The 19,940-nt window shown below is 48.5% G+C and overlaps 3 pseudogenes; 1 reads left to right on the top strand and 2 right to left on the bottom strand.

Moving 5' to 3' along the window:
• Positions 1–19,940, bottom strand: part of LOC146210018 (uncharacterized) — a 495,553-nt pseudogene that overhangs the window by 299,535 nt on the left and 176,078 nt on the right.
• On the bottom strand, positions 14,057–15,482 carry LOC146210022 (lysine-specific demethylase RAD23B pseudogene; annotated as a pseudogene).
• Positions 14,877–17,070, top strand: LOC146210021 (coronin-7-like; annotated as a pseudogene).

Genomic DNA, 19,940 nt, shown 5'->3' with positions numbered 1-19,940 from the left:
TATGTATAATGTGCAGAACTTGAAATTGCAGCAAAATGTTTTCCTAATATGTCTGCTTGTTCCTGTACACTCGTTTGTGTACCAGGGGGTGTCAGTCGTGGAATTGCAAGGGGGAGTATTTTCCGTCCAGTTTATGAACTTGCTCCCACATCTTTTTGGATGTAGTGGAGCTGTTTATCGATGACACATAATTCTGCCAGGATATTTTCTCGGCACATCGGCGAGTGTGCTGTGCCTTCGCTCTCGCCTTTTTGAAATTAATATGAGTTTTGTGCGTTGTATACCTTCGGAATATTCCCTATGCCTTATTCTGTTTCTGTTTTGCTTGATTGCATTCTCGTATATACCAAACTTTGTGTTTTCGCTGTACCACTCCAGCCGACTGAGGAATAACCAAGTGTGCAGCAGCAATAATGCAAGCAGTAAACTTTTCATTTAACTCATCCATGCCGAGGTGATCTGAACAGACTTTTCCGTGGTTTGCTTCAGTGCGGAATAGTTAGTTGCCAGTCGGCTAGATAAAGTTTCCATCGTCGTGGTTTGATTAACGTGATGGATGGTGAGGATGTTAGATTAACTATAATGGCCAAATAATCACTTCCATGTGGATTGTCTAGGACGTCCCATTTAAAATCAGTAAAGATAGGTGAACAAAAACAAAAAGACAAATCAGACAACTCATATGTGCTTCCCTGTGTTTCATCATCATCATCATCATCATGAGCCTGATTATATCCACTGCAGGGCTAAGGCCTCTCCCATATTTCTCCACTTAACCCGGTTCTGTGCTAGCTGCATCCACTTGACCCCCGCGAACTTGTTAATCTCATCCGCCCACCTAACTTTCTGCCGCCCCCTGCTATGCTTTCCTTCCCTTGGAATTCAGTTTGTTACCCTCAGCGACCATCGGATATCCTCTCTTCGCCCTACATGTCCTGCCCATGTCCATTTCTTCTTCTTAATTTCTACTAGAATATCGGTAACTTGAGTTATTTCTCTGACCCACTCTGCACGCTTTCTATCTCTTAATGTTACCCCTCCCATTTTTCGTTCCATAGCCCTCTGGGTTGTCCTCAACTTAAGTACAACTCTCTTGGTTAGCCTCCACGTTTCAGCCCCATAGGTGAGTACAGGCAAGATGCAACTGTTGCATACTTTCCTCTTGAGCGATACCGGTAAGCTGCGTCTGCGTCTTTCCCTTCCTGTGAACCAATTATTATTATTATATTAAACTCTCCGGCTAAAAGGTATGGCTCTGGTAGTTGTGTCAGAAGTGCTTCTATGTCATGGAGTGCGACTGTTAAGTGTGGTTCGATATAAACAGAGGATAATGTGATTGTCTCAAAGTCAACGATGGTGACTGCAACTGCTTCATATTTAGTTTTAAGGCTGATCTCGTGAGTGGCTACTCCGCTCTGAATTATGATGGCAGCACCACCAGAAAGCCTGTCTGATTGCTTGCGATCACAACGAAAACTGCTATTTTTTTAAAATGTTTTTTTGTTGCGGTCTCAAGTTTGTCGCTTTGAGACACATCGCAACAGGAGAAAATGAATTTAAGATATCTGTTACATCACTGTAAGTATTTAAAGGTCCTCGAAAATTCCAGTGATTTAAAAAAAGCCATGTTTAAATTACTGTTGGGGATAAGGGTTAAAAGCCTAAGATTGTACTTACTTTGGGCCTGTTATGGGAATGTTCTCCCTTTTTCTCCTATCAAGGGAGCATTGCCGCCTAGGCAGCGAGGGTAAAGTGTCCATCGCATCCTCAGATGCAGGGGACAACTGTGCAGAAGGCACTGGCTTATCTGTTTTAGACTTTGCCTCATGACCAAGGTCTTGGAGCCGGCTGACCTGGAGGTCCGCGCAGCTTGTTTTGTGGGCGGTGGAGCAACGCTAGCTGTCTCCACGAAAGGCGCGGATGACGCTTCCCCGGTTTCACTGTGTGTTACCTGGGCAGCCGCCAATGACCGCTGTGACTCCGCGCCCTGCTCTGTCATAGCGCAGTAGGAAGGCTTTACTGGCAATGAAAGTCTCTTCCGTGCTTCCCCTTAAGTTATATTTTCCGTAACTTTCAGAGTGATTACTTCCTTTTCTTTTTTCCATGCTGGGCATGACCGCGAGTGAGCGAGATGATTGCCTTGAAAGTTTGTACAAATTTGTGGTTCAACATCACAGGTATCTGTAGGGTGATTGTGAGAAGCACATATGACACAGGTGAGTTGGCCACGGCAGCTCTGTGAGCTGTGGCCATACCATTCGAAGTTATAGCATCTACTTGTGTTTGGGATGTAGGGCCTTAGTTTTATCTTTGTGTAGCCTACTTCGACAGATTCTGCGAGAGTGCTCGCAGTAAAGGTGAGTACAATATGCTTTGCTTCTGCCTTTTTGTTGTCTCTTCTGATCTTTATCCGGTAAACATCTGTGACATTTTGTTCCTTCAGGCCTTCAAGGAGTTCTTGTTCGCGGATGTGCCTAAGGTTATCATCAGAGATGACTCCTCGGACAGTGTTTAGTAGTCGGTGCGGGCTAATTGTAACTGCTATTTCTCCAAATGATTTGACTGCACTTAGCTTCTGATGCTGATGACTGTAGATTAATTCTAACAGCAGGTCTCCGTTTCCAAGTTTCTTTATTTTATAGCCCTGGCTAATGGCCTCAGTCAATGTTCGTGAAACAACAAACGGGGACACAGGTCGTGCCGTTATTTCCTCATGGTCACTGTGGACCACGTAGAAACGAGGAAAATTGTTTGTTCTTTGAAAAGAACATGGTGGTATCGGTGCGCTCCCTTTTAGAAGGAGGACGATCAGTATTAAGGAGTTTAGATGTCATAAAAAAGTATATATTGTTCGGCTGCGGTGCCAGCCACCCACCATGGAGCCCAACGAGGGAACGGGACAGAAACTGGCAAGTCCTGCCCAGGCCAGCTGTACTCCGTAACTATGACCTAATATGGCATAACTCAGGGTAGCTAGCCACACGAGGTTAACCCTCGCCGCCTGGAAGTAGGAAAAATCAAAGAAGCGAGGAGGAGACAGGACAGTTATAAGAAAGAAGATAGGAAAGTAAAAGACGCAGGGGAGGACAGGAAAAGGCGACGGCCGATTTCCCCCGGGTGGGTCAGCCCGGAGGTGCCGTCTATAGGAAGCGTGGGCCAAAGTGGCGTGTTGCCTCCGCAGTGGGGCCCTAAAAGTCCAAAACCTCGGCATCGGCTCAACCAGCAGGATCCCCTTTTTCCCAGACACGACGATGCCACGCACGGCTAAGCGTGGGTGCTCAGGGTCCATGGTGCCGCACAGTGCTCACAAACACCTGCTTTAACAGGTGCCCCCTGCGGGGCGTTCTCTTTGACGAAAAGTTGATAACTGAGTCTTAAGCGTCTGTCTCCTGGACCTGATGGCATTCCAGCTGCCATAATAAAAGCCTTCAGTTATATCTCCCATCTTCTGTTACATGTTTATACCAGTACTGACTGCCATATTTAATAACACGCCTGCCATTTTCCTCGCGTGTGGAAAATGGCACGCGTGTTTCCTGTCTTCAAGTCAGGAAACAATTCTGATGTTTCCAATTATCGTCCGATTTCTCTTCTATGTGCAACCTCTAAGCATTTCGAATTAGCTTTGCACAACGTACTTTCCTTCCATCTCAAACATATCGTAGTACCGAATCAACATGGCTTCATATCGGGGCGCTCTACTTCTACCAACATAGTCACGTTCATGACGTATGCCTCTGCAGCCGTCCTTCAGAGAGGTCAGGTTGACATTGTGTACTGTGATATAGGCAAAGCTTTCGACGTTGTTACTCCCTCACTACTTCTTGAAAAGATTCCACTCTCTGGCGTCGAAGTCTCACTCGTAGCCCTCCTATGCAACTATCTCCTTGATCGCTCCTGCTTTGTCAGTATCAATGGAGAGACCTCCTTCGTTTACCCTGCAACCAGTGGAGTTTCTCAAGGTTCTGTACTAGGCCCGATTCTCTTCTCCGTTTTTATTAATGATGTTTCCTCGGCGATCAATAACTCCTCGTTTCTTCTTTATGCTGATGATATAAAAATATTCAAAGTAATACATTCTTTTCAAGATTGCTTGTTGTTGCAATCGAACATATCTGCTTTTTCTGATTGGTGTGCGAAGAATCGACTTACCCTCAATTCTTCCAAAACGAGGGTTAAATCATTTACTCGTAAAACACACATCTTTCTTTATCATTATTCTGTGAATTCTGTGCTGTTGGATAGGGCTAATGAAATTAATGACCTTGGTGTACTTTTTGACCGCACCCTCGGCTTCTCCTCTCATACTAAACACATTGCTCAGCGGGCTATGCGCACACTCGGATTCGTTTGCAGACTTTCGAGCGAGCTCCATACTCCACTTCCGTTCTTAAAACTGTACCTGTCCATATGCTTGCCGCTCTTGGAGTACGCGTCGGTGTTTTGGAATGGCACTTGCAAATCGAACTTGGACAAGGTTGACAGAGTACAAAAATGTTTTTTACGGATTCTTCATTATCGCTTTCCTTGCAAAAATTCCTCCTCTCGTTCCACCAGGAGCACCAAACTGAATCTTCCTTTTCTTCACTGCCGTAGTATCAAATTTGATACCATTTTTCTGTACAAACTCCTTCATGGCCACATTAGGTTCCCTCAGGCCTTCGAATACATCCTACTGCGCGTTCCGCGGAAGAGCATGAGGGAATTCAGATCATTTCAAACTTCTCTGTCTCTTCATTCCTATTCCCCTCTGGACAGAATTCAGTGGTTATTTAACTCTTTTTTTCCTCACCTTGACATCTTCCGAAACTAGCTCTGTTCATTTATATTGGATGTTCGTAGCATTGTATTCTAATAGTACTTTATCACATATAACTGCCACTTTGTAGCTAAAATATTGTATTTACTTCACTTCTGCTTTTTCTCCTGTTCAATGCTGTCTGTATCTTGAACTGCTTTTTATACGTTTCTTACTTATATTTCAACTTTAAACTTTATATTCGAATCTTACTGTCCCGTGTTCAATTCCAATTTTTTATTGTATTATTCAGTATTTCTAGCCTCTGTTTTAAGTACCCCTACTTGTTGCGCCTGGAATGGTTGTTTATTTTATGCATATTTCCATATTACTATAATCAATGTGAGTTATTTGTTTTGTTTTTTTCTCTCCGTCTACGGTTCTTTTTCTTCTTTCGGGATGTGCTCAACAATTCTCTCACTGTGTATATTGTAACGAGTAGAAGGCGGCAACCCCTGAACGGATGAGTCTCACACACTCATCTTCGTCCTCTTTTCTTACGGTTTTCGAGAGGCACGCGGCATTGCTTCGTCTTCTTTGTCCTCGGATCCAAGAGGCACGTGGCATTACCCCCCCCCCCCTCTTCGAAAGCGGCGACTCGACGCTGGGAGTGTCCTTAAACTAGGCGCACACAGGAGAAGCAGGGAACACAAAGCTGCACACGCGTAAAAGATCACTCCCTCTCATAATACGGTTTCATCCGCACTACGTGAACAGTTTCAGCACTTGAGCGCCGCTGTATTGAGGGTCGTTGACCCCGAGGAAGAACTTCATATGTCACGTTACTAAGACGCCAAATGACCTCGTATGGCCCAAAGTAACGGCGAAGTAGCTTCTCAGAGAGTCCTCAACGGCGCACTAGTGTCCACACTCATACAAGATCGTCAGGTTGGTAGTGAACGTCTCGGTGTCGGAGGTTGTACCGGTTGGCATCGCGGTGTTGTTGATGTTGAATACGGCACCTTGCGAGCTGGCGCGCTTCTTCGGCCCGCTGCAGAAATATGTCGACGTCCGCATAGGCGTTGGTGGCATCGTCGCCGTGACTTATGGGTAGCATAGCGTTCAACATTGTGGTGACGGGACGACCGTAGACTAGCTGGAATGGCGCAAGACGCGTCGTCGCCTGTTCAGCCGTATTGTATGCAATCGTTGCATACCGAAGAACTTCATTCCACGTGCGATGTTCAACGTCGACGTACATGGAAATCATGTCTGCAAGTGTTCTATTGAGGCGTTCAGTCAGTCCGTTTGTTTGCGGATGGTAAGCAGTAGTCCTACGATGACGTGTGGGTAACACTGAAGAGAGCCTGCATTAGTTCGGCCGTAAAGGCTGTACCGCGGCCAGTATTAATAACCGATGGGACACCGTGGCGCAGCACGATGGTCTTGAGAAAAATTGGGCTACGTCAGCAGCAATTGCACGGGAAAGTGGCTGTGTCTCGGCATATCGCGTTAAGTTGTCCGTTGCCACTACTATCCATCTGTTCCCTGATGCGGATGCTGGGAAAGGGCCCAGAAGATCCATGCCCACTTGCTGGAAAGGGGCTGTTGGCGGAGGTATCGGCTGAAGAAGCCCTGCAGGCTTCAGCGGAGGTGTCTTTCGCCGCTGGCAATCTCGGAATGTTCTCACGTAGTGCTGGACTGAAGGCAGCAACTTAGGCCAACAGTACTTTTGTCGAATGCGTGCTAATGTTCGCGTGACTCCTAAATGACCAGCCGAAGACTCATCGTGGCATGCGTGCAAGATTTCTGGCCGGAGGTCGGACGGAACAACGAGAAGGTTTCCTTGTTGGACTGAAAGTTTCTCTTATATAGGACGCAATTGCGAATGCTGTAGGAGGATATACCCGGTGCGGAAGCACGTGGGACAGCGACATCAAGGCCTTCGAGATGCTCAATAAGCGGGCGTAAACCGGGGTCAGCCCGTTGACGCTGGGCCATGTCGGTGGTCGTGACTACAGCTAGAAACGGGAAGTCGTCGTCTTCGCGGTCGGGAGGGGCAGCATCAACTGGTTCGCGCGACAAGCAATCGGCGTCGTTGTGCTTACGGCCACACTTGCATACAACCGTAATTTCGTACTTTTGGAAGCCGCCCAGAGGGGCCTTTGAAGTTGGCTAGCCAGCATAACGAATGGTGGTCGCTCACAGCCCTGAAAAGGCGCCCGTAAAGATAGGGTATGAACTTAGTTATCGCCCAAACTACCGCAAGACATTCCTTTTCCGTGGTTGAGTAGTGTGCCTCTGCTTTTGAAAGATAGTGACTGGCGTAAACGATAACTTTCTCAGTGCCATTTTGCCCCTGAATCAGAACGGCGCCGAGTCCAAAATTACTGGCATCGGTATGAATATCCGTAGCAGCGTTTTCGTCAAAATGGGCAAGTATCGGGGCGGCCTGCAGTCGCCGGCCTAATTCGTTGAAGGCATCTCTTGATCTTCTTGCCATGCAAAAGGAACATGGTCTCGGGTAAGAAGCTTACGAGGCTCGGCAATCGCTGACGAATTCTCAACGAAACGCCTGTAATAGGCACAACGCCCCAAAAACCTTCTGACTGACTTTTTGTTGGTTGGGCGTGGGAAGTTTTCCACAGCAGATGTCTTGTCGGGATCTGGTTTCGTGCCTTCAGCACAAATCACATGGCCAGCGGAGCTCCTGGAATCCGAAATGGCATTTCTGCGGTTTTATCGTCAGTTGGGCTGTAGTACCATTCGCAGCCGGTCGAGGTGTTCCTCGAAACTAGATGCGAAAATGACGATGTCGTCTAGGTACACTAGGAACGCTTGCCACTTCAGTCCAGAAAGAACGGCGTCCATCATTCGTTGGAAGGTTGCTGGCGCAGAACAGAGACCGAAAGGAAGCACTTTAAATTCATAAAGGCCGTCGGGGGGGACAAACGCTGTTTTCTCTCTGTCCCTTTCGTCCACTTCTATCTGCCAGGAGCCATTCTTGAGGTCAAGCGACGAGAAATATTTGGCATTGCGTATCCGGTCCAATGCGTCGTCGATGCGTGGGAGCGGGTATACTTCCCGTTTCGTTACCTGATTTAACTTACGATAATCGACGCAGAAACGCAAGGTATTGTCTTCTTCACCAACACTACAGGCGAAGCCCAGGGACTGGTGGACGGCTGTACCACGTCGTCGGTAAGCATTTCTTGCACCTGACTTCGAATAGCCTCACGTTCCGTTGACGACACGCGGTATGGGTGTGGGGAAATTGGCTTGATCTCCGCGTCAACCATACTGCGGTGTTTGCCTACTGGGATGCGCCCAACTTTCGAAGACGTTGCAAAGCATCCAGAAAAATCCCGAAGGAGCTGCAGGAGTCGCCGCCGCTCACCCAATGACAGATTCGGATCAATATTCATAGTTGATAGGATGTCGGGTGCATCGCACCCGGCTGGCGACGACGGCGCCAGAGTGCAGATGTTCGCTGGCTCAATAAAGTCGGCAACATACGCGATGGCCGTTTCTTTAGCAATGTGCTGAAATTCGGTCCCAAAATTCATAATCCAGAGCTTCGCACAACCATCCCACAAGCGAACAAGTCCTCTTGCAGCGCAGACCCCTTTCTCAAGAAGCAGCCCCACGTTCCTTTCCGTCAGTACGTCGTGGTAAAATGGTGAGCTCTTTCTACCATGACCATAATGCTGCACCTTGACGGGACCGTAACGTCAGCAGCTGTAATACGTAAGGCGGTTGGTGAACTGTTGACGCTAGATCTCGCAATGGCTTGTCTCGGCGAAAACGTCACACGTGATTCTTGCAAATTAATTATCGCACCGTTAGCCTGCAAGAAGTCCAAGCCTAATATGACGTCTCGCGAACAGTGGGTAAGAACAACGAAGTCGGCAACATAAACAAATCCGTCAATTGCAACTCTCGCAACGCATCTTCCAGCCAGGGTGATAAGGTGTCCCGCTGCAGTGCGAATCTGAGGTCCAATTCACTCGGTTAAAACGTTCTTCAATTTCCTTGCTAACCCACTGCTCATAACTGAATAGTCCGCCCCGTATCAACTAACGCGGTAATGAGAAAATCGTCGATAGAAACCGGTATGTCCAAAGCTGCGCACTCAAGTTCGTTACATGACTCCGTCTCATAGCCGTTATCTTGTAATAAACGTGATGGAGGATGTTCGGCAGTTCGCTCGTCAGCGGCTTCACCTCCGCAGGTCGCTGTTCAGTTTTCCAGACGGTTCGGGGAGTGGGGGCTCGGCGAGCAGCCAGTGCGGTATATAGAGGGTCGTGGACTTGGGGAACGATAACGAGAAGAGATAATGACGCGGGACCCGTATTGTGGGACGTCTGGGGGATCTGTATGCGCTGACAGGCCCTCTTCGATTTCCGGTGGTCGTTAACCACTCCGAGGACATCGCGCAAGCCGATGAAAGCCACGAAGTCCGGCGCGGCGGTACGGGCAGAACCTCAACATGTGACCGGCCTCGCCACAGTGGTAAGAAAGCGGCCGCTGGTCAGGGACACACCAGACGTCAGTCTTTCGAAACCGTGCCTCGGCTAGAAGAGCAGGACGTCGGGGGGGGGGGGGGGCTTGGTTCAAGTGTAGGGGTGTCTACTCTGGCCCTAGGAGAGTCGTACCCACTATAGTGATGGTTTGGATGAGGCACAGTGATGTTCGCTCTTTGAGAATCGCACCGGGTATTCTGCTGAAGCACGGTTGCGCACGCAGGCACACTCGGTGGCGGTGGCTGCACGGCTGGCACAGACTGCTCCGGGACGACTTGCCTAACTTCCTCCGCGAGTGACTGAAGCCTCGATGACGATGTTAGATCCTGTAGCTGAATGCGTCTCAGCTCTTCTCTGACCACGGATCGCACAAGCTCCCTTAAGGCTTCACCGGAACCGTTGAAGCCGGAAGCATAGATGGCCGGCGATATGGCGAACACGTCACGGTTATAGCACTGCGCCCTGTGTTGAAGTGTTTGATCTATCGTTGTGGCCTCCGCTAGAAAATCTGATGTCATGCCGGGTGGATTGTGCACGAGGCCAGCAAGTAATTTTTGCTTCACCCCGCGCATTAGGTGGCGCCCTTTCATCTCGTCAGACATATTTCGATCAGCACGCATAAAAAGGCGGATCATGTCCTCGTAGTTCATTCCAACTCTTTCGTTCAGGGCTTGGCAGCGAGATCACAGTGCCGACTCGGGACGCTCCCTTCAGTCGTTGGCGGTGTAAGTCGCCAACAGCTGCCGACGAAAAAGGTCCCATGATAGTAGCGTCGTTTCGTGGTTGACGACCCACGTCCGCGCCGAGCCTTCGAGAGCAAAGTACACATTGTGCAGCTTCCTTTGCTCTTCCCAGCCGTTGTAGTTAGCGACCCGTTCGAATTGGTCTAGCTAGTCCTCAGCGTCCTCGTAAAGCTCACCATGGGAGGACGGTGGCGTTCGAGACTGGAGGAAGACGAAGTGGGGTGAACTCTCTCTGTTAGCCACAATATTCGGTTTCGATCTATGCATGGTGGTCACAGGTGTCCTGGACAAGGGCCCGAACTCTGGCGACTGACCTCGGAGGCTGGTACTGCGGTGGACCGGTGTTAAATCCGTGGTGACTCTCGGTTGCCCTTGAGGGGTGGAACTCAGCAAAAAGGAATCGTACCCGGCTGCTCCACCAGAAAATGCAGCGAGTAGACGGCGGCAACCCCTGAACGAATCAGTTTCACACACTCAGCTTCGTCCTCTTTTCTCCCAGTTGTCGAGAGGCACGCGGCAATGCTTCGTTTTCATTGCCCTCGGTTCCGAGAGGCACGCGGCAATATAAGTGATATAAGTGTCACGGAAAAAAAGCAATCAATGAGTAGTAGCATTGATTGTTTTTTTTCCGTGACACTTTCGTCTTAGTTTCATTTCATGTGTTATTTATTTCCTCTTTTGCATTCTCTGTGTGTGTGTGTAAACTTGTTTGTGCATTTTCATTTTTTTAGTTTTTCCTATTTGTGCTACAGCACGAAGACCACATGGTTGTTCCTGCGCACATTAAATAAAAATTGATTTATTGACGATTATTATATTATTATTATTCCTCTACAGCAGTCCTTAAGAGAGGTCAGGTTGACACTGTGTACTGTGATATGAAGAAAGCTTTCGACGTTGTTACTTACGACTTCTTGAAAAGCTTCTACTTCTGGCATCGAGGTCTCACTCGTAGCCCTCCTACGTAACTATCTCCTTGATCGCTCCTGTTTTGTCAGTGTCAGTGGACAGACCCGCTTCTTTACCCTGAAACCAGTGGAGTTCCTCAAGGCTCTATATTAGGCCCGCTTTTCTTCTGCGTTTTTATTAACGACGTTTCCTCTGCGATCAAGAACTCGTTTTTACTTTATGCTGATGATATCTCTTAGTGTACATCCTGAAGAGTGAAGTTGAATGGGCCTTAGCCAGCCTTACTAAGAACACAGCTAGCGGAATTGATGGCATTCCAGCTGAGTTGCTTCAAAACCTCAACCATGACTGTTAATATTCTTCATACATTATGTCAGAAGATTTGGACAACCCTGCAGTAGCCACAGGACTGGAGGAGGTCAGTTTACATCCCCATTCCAAAAAAAGGCAGTGCCAAAGATTGTTCCAACTACCGCACGATCACGCTTATTTCGCATGCTAGCAAAGCGATGTTGAAAATCCTCCAAGGTAGGCTGCAGCAGTATGTGGATCGGGAGCTTCCGGACGTGCAAACTGGGTTTCGCAAGGGCACAGGAACTAGAGACCAAATTGCCAACCTTCGCTGGATCATGGAAAAAGCAAGAGAGCTCCAGAAACCCATCTACCTCTGCTTTATTCATTATGCGAAAGATTTCACTGCGTAGATCACAGCAGATTGCGGCAAGCTCTCCAAGGAATGGGAGTTCCAATTCACCTCATCTGTCTCCTCAGGAACCTGTATGAAGGACAAGAGGCCACAGTCAGAACTGGGCATGGTCTTACTGATTAGTTTCCGATCGAGAAAGGAGTGAGGCAAGGCTGCATACTGTCGCCCTGCCCATTTAACCTATATGCAGAGTGCATCATGAGGAAGGCCGCTCTGGACGAGTCTTCAGCTGGAGTGAAGAATGCTGGAAAACGTATCAACAACCTTAGATATGCGGATGATACCACTTTAATGGCAGAAAGTGAAGTGGAACTCAAGAGACTTCTGATGCGCGTACAAGAAGAGAGTGAGAAGTTTGGGCTTAAACTGAACATTAAAAACACAAAGATCATGGCGTCTTGCCCTATGAAGTCCGGGAGCATCAACGTACAAGAAGTGGAAGCTGTGACAGATTTTCTGTTCTTGGGCTTCAAGATTACCTCGGAAGGAGACTGCAGCCATGAAATTAGGAGACGCCTGCTTTTGGGAAAGAGAGCAATGGTTAGCCTTGACCGCTTAGTAAAGAGCGGAGACATTAGTCTGCCAACCAAGATCCGTATAACTAGTGCTATGGTCTTTGCAGTTGTGATGTATGGATGCGAGAGTTGGACTGTGAAAAAGGCTGACCGCCGAAGAATTGACGCGTTTGAATTGCGGTGCTGGCGAAGACTCTTGAGAGTTCCTTGGACTGCTAAAAGGTCAAATCAGTCGATATTGTCGACCATAAACCCTGACCGCTAATTGGAGGGTCAAATTCTAAAGTTAAAGCTCAGCTAGTTTGGTCATCTGATGAGAAGAGAGGATTCGCTGGAGAAAGATTTGATGTTGGGAAAGGTTGAGGGTCGCCGGAGAAGGGGTAGGCAACGAACGCGATGGATCGATGGCATCCTCTAGGCACTGCAGATGAAGTTATGTGATGTTAGGAAGATAGTGAGAGACCGGAAAGCGTGGTGTGACATGGTTCACAGGGTCACGAAGAGTCGGACACGACTGAACGACTGAACTGAACTGAACTGATTTAAGGTCATACATTTTTTTCAGGATTGCCTGTTGTTCCAATCGGACATATCTGCTTTCTCCGATTGGTGTTCGAAGAATGGACGTACCCTCAATTCTTCCAAAGCTAGGATTCTCATTTACTCGTAAAATGCATAGCTTTCTCTACCAATATTATGTGAATTCTGTGCTGTTGGACAGGGTTGATGAAATTAATGACTTTGGTGTACTTTTTGACCGCACCCTTATGTTCTCCTCTTATGCTAAACGCACTGCTCAGCGGGCTATGCGCGCACTCGGATTCGTTTGCAGACTTCCTGGAGAGTTCCGTACACCGCTTCTATTCTTAAAACTGTACCTGTCCATATGCCTGCCACTCTTGGAGTACGCGTTGGTTGTTTGGAATGACACTTGCAAATCGAACATGGAGAAGGTTACAGAGTACAGCAAACTTTTTAACACATATTTCGATATCGCTTTCCTTGCGAAGCCTCCTCCTTTCGCTCCAGCAGGAGCACCCCACTCCAACTTTTTTCTCTTAACTGCCGTTGTGTCAGAGCAGATATACTTTTTCTTTACAAACTAATTCATGGCCGCAATAAGTGCCCTCAGCTCTTAGTGTACATTCTACTGCGTGTTCCGCGAAAGAGCATGAGGGAATTCAGAACAATTCAAGTTTCTCCGTCTCTTCATTCCCATTCCCCTCTGGACAGAATGCAGAGGTTGTTTAACTCTTTATTTCTTCACCTTGACATCTTCCGAAACTCGCTTTCTTCGTTTATATTGGATGTTCGTAGCGTTGTATTCTAAACAGTACTTTATCAGACATAACTTTCAATTTCTAGGATAAATATTGTATTTGCTTCACTTTTTGCTTTTTCTTCATTCCAATGCTCTTTCTTTTTTGAACTGCTTTTTATACGTTTCTTATTGTTATTTTAACTTCAAACAATATATTCGAATCTTACTGTGCCGCGTTAAATTCTATTTCCCTATTATATTTCCCTGTATTGCTTTTTCTTTAGGTAGCACACACTTGTTGCGCCTGGAATGGTTGTTTATTTTATGTATATTTCTATATTACCATAGTCAATGACAGTTATTTGATTTTTTCTCTCTTTCTATCGTATTTTTTTTCGTAGTGTGCTCTGCAATTCTCACACCGTGTACTTATTGATTTCTTTCTCTCCGTGACTCTTTTTGCCTCAATTTATTTCATGTGCTTTTGTTTCCTCTTTTGTGTTCTATCTGTGTGTGTACAACTTGTGTCTGTTTTTTTTATTTGTGCTGCAGCACAAAGACCATGTGGTTGTTTCTGCGCACAATAAATAAAGATTGATCGATTGATTGGTTGATTGATTGATTGGTTATTATTAATAAAACTGCATTCTTCGGCCATCAATCAGAAACTTTTCCGGAATGTCCCTCCAATATGATTTTCGTTTGGGTTGAAGGTTTTCATGCTGAGGCTTTGATCGACACGGGTGCCGCTGTTCTCGTTCTTGTCGCACGCAAAGTACGCCTGTATGACCAGGTACTCGGGAAAGCCCAACATCTTCATCCTCTCAATGGCCTCCTTGTCCTGGGGCGTGACCTGTCCGTAGTTGACCTCAATGGGGGCGCCACCGCTGCCAAGGCCAGCAAGACCACCCGATGCTGGTGCTCCTGCGCCCCCTTGGCTGGCACCACCTGGAGGCGAACTCGGCTCATTCAGCATCCGCACAAAGGCCTCCTGGTTCCTCGAGATGAGCTGCAGAAGCTGGGGGTTAGACTGGCCAATCTGCTGCAGCACCGCGTTGAGCAGATGCGGGTTCTGCTGAATCACCTGTCGCATCTGCTGGAACTGTGGCTGGAAGCGGAGAAAGCCCAGAGGGTCCTCTGCGCTGCCGCCCCCTTCGGCAGCCAAGGCATCGAGGAGCGGGCCCCCACCTCCGCCACCTGTGCTGCCACTGAGCTGTGACTGAGGGGGCGGAGACATGGCCGTGTCGCTAGGGGCGCTGTGCGGCGTTCCACCGCCAGACTCTTCCTGGCCCCCTTGACTCTCTTCCGAGGGGCCCTGCTGCGACGGGGGAATGCCCGTCAGGAGGTACTCGACGGCCCGATCTGGGTTGTTGAAGCTGGCACGCAGGTCTCGTTCCACCTGTGCCCGCTCGTAGCCCATCTCCATGATCTGCTGCACCATACGCTCATATTCCGCACCCATGACCAGTGCCGAGGCAGCCATGGCAAGGCCACCACTGCCACCACCACCCACTGCGTCAGCCGCTGTGGGCCGCGAGGTGGGGGAGGTTGTTGCTGAGTGCGCAGGTGACTGTGCAGGACTCTTGGATGCATCGCTGGTAGCCTCTGCAGGTTTCTGTGCCTCCGAAGCCGGCTTTGCTGCTGATGCTGCTGCCGCTGCTGCGGGTGCAGTGGCCGTGCTACCAGCCGGCCATGCAGTCGCTGCTCCCGTCGTAGCACCAGACCCCACGGTTGCAGTGGCAGCTGCATCCGCTGTTTAGGCTTCGTGACCATGATGACTACAAATTTCTTTTCGTCGATGTCATACTCGCTCATTTTGGTGTCGTCGCTGAGGATTTTTCCTGCGTATATTAGCTTTTGACATTGTGCGGGGTAGTCCTTGCCCTTCTTCTCTTCTATCCTTTCTTTGAATACTTTCACCGTTTCAGACGGGTCCACTTCAATTTTGAACGTCTGCTGCTGCAAGGTCTTTAACGTGACGATCATTGTCGCCTAATTGTCACGCAGCCACAGCGACGGGAACGTATTAGTTCGACGTGATTTAAAACTCCACCCTTAAGAGGCGGACTCTCGCCAGGAGAGTAGAAACGGCCCAGCCGCACTGTCGTACTGATCGGCGAAAGTGGAGTAAGGGTGCGTTCCAATACCCCCTCGTAGACGTCTACATAGACGGCTACGCGAGCAGCAGCGTTGATAACCGAGGCGGTGGCAGCCTAGGTGTCTTGCCGCTAGATGACACGGGGAAGAAGAGCAAGGACTGCCCTTTATTGCATGCACATTCCGAGTTCATAACAGATTTCGACTTTTGCCCCTATGACGACGGACTTCTGGCTACCTGCTCCCATGACGCCACCATCAAAATCTGGAGGATTCCCGACGGCGGGATTGTACCTAATGTGCCACAAAACCCAGAAATCGTTCTTCACACTGGCAAGTCTCGCCTTGAGAACTCGGCTTTTAACCCAGCTGTGGACTGTCTCCTGGCTGCAGGCTACTGATAGCGCTGTGCAGATCTGGGACCTGGTCAAGCAATCTGAGCTTGGCATCAACCTGAAGCATGACGAGCTGATTCAGAGCCTGAGTTGACGAGGTGATGGAAACCAGCTGGTGAGCTCTGGCAGGGACAAGAAGCTGCGAGTCTGGGATCCCAGAGCACCAAGCAATTTACTTCATGCACCTGGCCATGCCAACAACAGGGACTCCAGAGTGATCTGGTTGGGAAATACAGACTACATTTTGCCGACTGGCCTGGGCAGTGCAAGGGAACGAGAGGTGTGCCTGCGGGATGTTCGTAGGTTTGACCTTCCTTGCACCAACTGGTCTGGTGACAGTGCGATGGGTGTGTACATTCCCCTGTATGACCCTGACACCAACATGCTCTTCCTGGCTGCTAAGGGTGACGTTACTGTCAACTTTTGGGAGGTGACCTTCAAGGAGCCCTTCTTGAGTGAAGCGTCCAAGTACATGGGCGAGGTGCAAATGAAGGGGGTGGGCCTGGTGCCCAAGCGGGCTCTGAAGGTCATGGAAGGGGAAGTCAACCGTGTGCTCATCCTGGGCCAGGAGTGCATCGTGCCCGTGCCCTACCAGGTGCCCCGCAAGACATACAGACTTCCATGCAGATGTCTTTCCGGACACTCAGGCACCATCCCCAGCTGTAAATGTACCTGACTGGTTGGACAAAAAACCTGTCAAGCCTATTCCTAAAGTAAGCTTGGACCCTGCGAAGCGGCCCAAGGAAGGCCTGGTACGAACGGGACACAGGCTGGGATCGGGTCCTTCCACACCACTGCCTGCGGCTGCTGTAGAGAGGGACATCAGCCTTGTGCCGGCTGACTACTCCAGTGAAGATTTCGGAGACGAGAAAGCTCGTCAGATTCTTCCAGAAAAGCCCATTCCAGCACCCAAGCCAGCTCCACGGACGAAAGTGACCACCTCTCGCTGGGAGGACCCTGGTCCAATCGGAAGCGCCAATCGCCACAACGGGACGCCCCCTCATTTCTGCAGAAGGCGGCACCGCGTACTCGGACTTGCATGGCCTCAGCCTCGAGCATGGGTCCTTCAGCTGCTCCCCGCACTGCTGCCAATGTTCGTCGGCAGCCGTCGCGCAACGAGGGCCGTGGTTTCAAAGAGCGGGTGTCCAAGTACCGGCACTTGAATGGCTCAGAACCGGGTTAAGTGGAGAAATATGGGAGAGGCCTTCGCCCTGCAGTGGGTATAATCAGGATGATGATGATACCGCTGTGTCTGTAATACACGCTAACTTGTGTTCCCGCTTGCGCATAGCGAAAACGCCTTACGATGGACATCAACCGCGTAGAGCTAATGGTACAATCATTTGGCCTTCTGCTAATGTACAGTGCGAGTTTTTGTTGACGTTGCCCGCCACCATATGCAATTTGCCATGATGTCGCATTGCGCTCACCCACTATTTTTGGCTGGGATTTTCTGCCTGCCGCATCAGCCAGCATTTCGTGTAGTGACAGGGTCCTCGATATGAACGAAATCAATTTGTCTCCTAATCACCATGCGCCCCGAGATCGCCTGCTCGCCGCTAGTGACTCAATTTTGCTTCCTGGATTGCAACAATTTATTGCAATTAATTCTAACGGCGTTGATAGCAGGGATGTACTCATCGTGCTTTCTGATTGCCATCTAACCCGTAGAATCGCCTTACCACCAAGTCTTGTTCGGTTTGAGCACAGCACAGCGCTTGTCGCTGCTTTGAACACTTCCGCAGAGCCCGTTGTACTGACTATAGGCGCGCTTTCTTCTACTGACATTGATAACAGGGAGCCTTGTTAGGTTTGAGCACAGCACAGCGCTTGTCGCTGCTTTGAACACCTCCCCTTAGCCCATTGTACTGACTATAGGCGCGCTTTCGTCTACTGACATTGATAACGGGGATGCGCTAATCGTGCATTCTGATTGCCATTTAACCCGTGGAATCGCCTTACCACCAAGCCTTGTTCGGTTTGAGCACAGCACAGCGCTTGCCGCTGCTTTGAACCATTCCCCAGAGCCCATTGTACTGACTATAGGCGCGCTTTCTTCTACTGACATTGACAACGGGGATGCGCTAATCGTGCATTCTGATTGCCATTTAACCCGTGCAATCGCCTTACCACTAAGCCTTGTTCGGTTTGAGCACAGCGCAGCGCTTGTCGCTTCTTTGAACACTTCCCCAGAGCCCATTGTACTGACTATAGGCGCGCTTTCGTCTACTGACATTGATAACGGGGATGCGCTAATCGTGCATTCTGATTGCCCTTTAACCCGTGGAATCGCCTTACCACCAAGCCTTGTTCGATTTCAGCATAGCACAGCGCTTGTCGCTGCTTTGAACACTTCCCCAGAGCCCATTGTGCTAAAAGGACTTGTTTTTCTCTTGCCCTGGACATTCAACGGTGTCCCTCACAGCCATTACAGCCCCCTCTTCGTCACCAGCACCGTCTTACGATGCCTCTATTGTCTGTTTTCTTCAGAACCATCAATCCGGATTTCCTTGTTTCTCACCGCCAAGCATTGCAGAAATTAGTTTGCAAACACCAAGCATTCTTTGACGTCACTTCTGCGACCTTTATCCGAACTTCTGCTGCACAGCACCGCATCATTACCCTAGATACTTCTATTGTTAGCCTTCAGACATCTTATAGTTGCGAAAGAAAAGACACACAAACAACAGAATACAGGACGAGTGCAAACTGCCAACTGTTTATTTGAAGGAAAAAGGGGAACGTATTCGAACCTTCGGCCACTCAAGTGTTCATAGTCTAATCGCTCTCAACCTACCCGGTTACAAAAATCATCAATGACATGGCTAGGCAGTTATGACTAAACACTTAAAACGAGGTTAACGAAATATAAACGGTACAGAACTTAGCAACAACAGACAATCGCAGCAAAGCAGTGTCAAGTATTCGAAGCAAAAGCAGTCGAAACCAAACAAAGTAAAACAAGAGCAAACAACAAGGTAAAAACCAAAGGTAACTGGCAAAAAAAGCCATTCCAGTCACTCACTCGTACGAAAAGCAGTGTCATGCCAGGAAGCAAAATCATTCAACCCCCTCCCCTCAAAAAAGAGCAAAAAATAGTAAAAAACGAACAAACTATAAGGTAAAGAAACGCTAAAAACCAAACCCAAGAGTAACCAACAAAACATTTGTAGCAACTGCAGTCAATCACTCGTAGCAAAGGCAGTGTGCTGTATACGAAGCACAATCAGTCAAAATTAACCTAAATCGTTAGACAAGATAAAAAAAATTATTATCGCCAAAGACAGGTCGTCAGAAGCAAGTTACGAACAGTAGACACTTTTGTTTCCTGGGGGGGGGGGGAGTTGTCGGGGATAGACTCTTTTGGCATCGTTACGAGACACTGCTTTTGCTACGAGTGCATGACTGCTATTGCTTTTTTTTGCTAGTTACCTTCGGTTTTTACCTTATCTGCTCTTGTTTTTACGTTGTTTGGTTTTGACTGCTTTTGCTTCAAATCCTTGGCACTGCTTTGCTACGATTGTCTGTGTTACTAAGTTCTGTATAGTTATATTTCGTTAACCTTGTTTTAAGTGTTTAGTTAAGAGGGCCTAGCCATTTCATTGATGATTTCTGAATACCGGGTGGGTTGAGAGCGATTAGGCTATGAACGCCCGAGTGGCCGAGGGTTTGAATACGTTCCCCTTTTTCCTTCCAATAAACAGTTGGTAGTTTCCCCTCAACCTGTACCCTGTTGTGTGTGTTTTTTTCGCGTAACTATAAGATGTCGGAAGTACTGCTCTAACTAGGTGGACAACACATCTTATTATTGTTGGCAACCGCCCTTAGCACGTTACTTTATCAGAACGTAAAATCATCGAAGATAATAAAGTGATATGCTCCAACGAGACATTATTCGGCCCTCCGCTAGCCCCTGGTCATCCCCGGTTGTCTTGGTAAAAACAAAAGGATGGGTAAGTGCGTTTGTGTTGATTACCGTGTACTTATCACAATCATTCGCAAAGACGCTTACCCTATGCCACGGATTGACGACCCCCTCGACTGCCCTCCTGG

The sequence above is a fragment of the Amblyomma maculatum genome, chromosome 1, assembly GCF_055883805.1.
Source record: "Amblyomma maculatum isolate TAMU_Amacu chromosome 1, ASM5588380v1, whole genome shotgun sequence".
Lineage (NCBI taxonomy): Eukaryota > Metazoa > Arthropoda > Arachnida > Ixodida > Ixodidae > Amblyomma > Amblyomma maculatum.
Note: the sequence above shows the minus strand (reverse complement) of the source record. Positions and strands in the feature narration are given on the sequence as shown.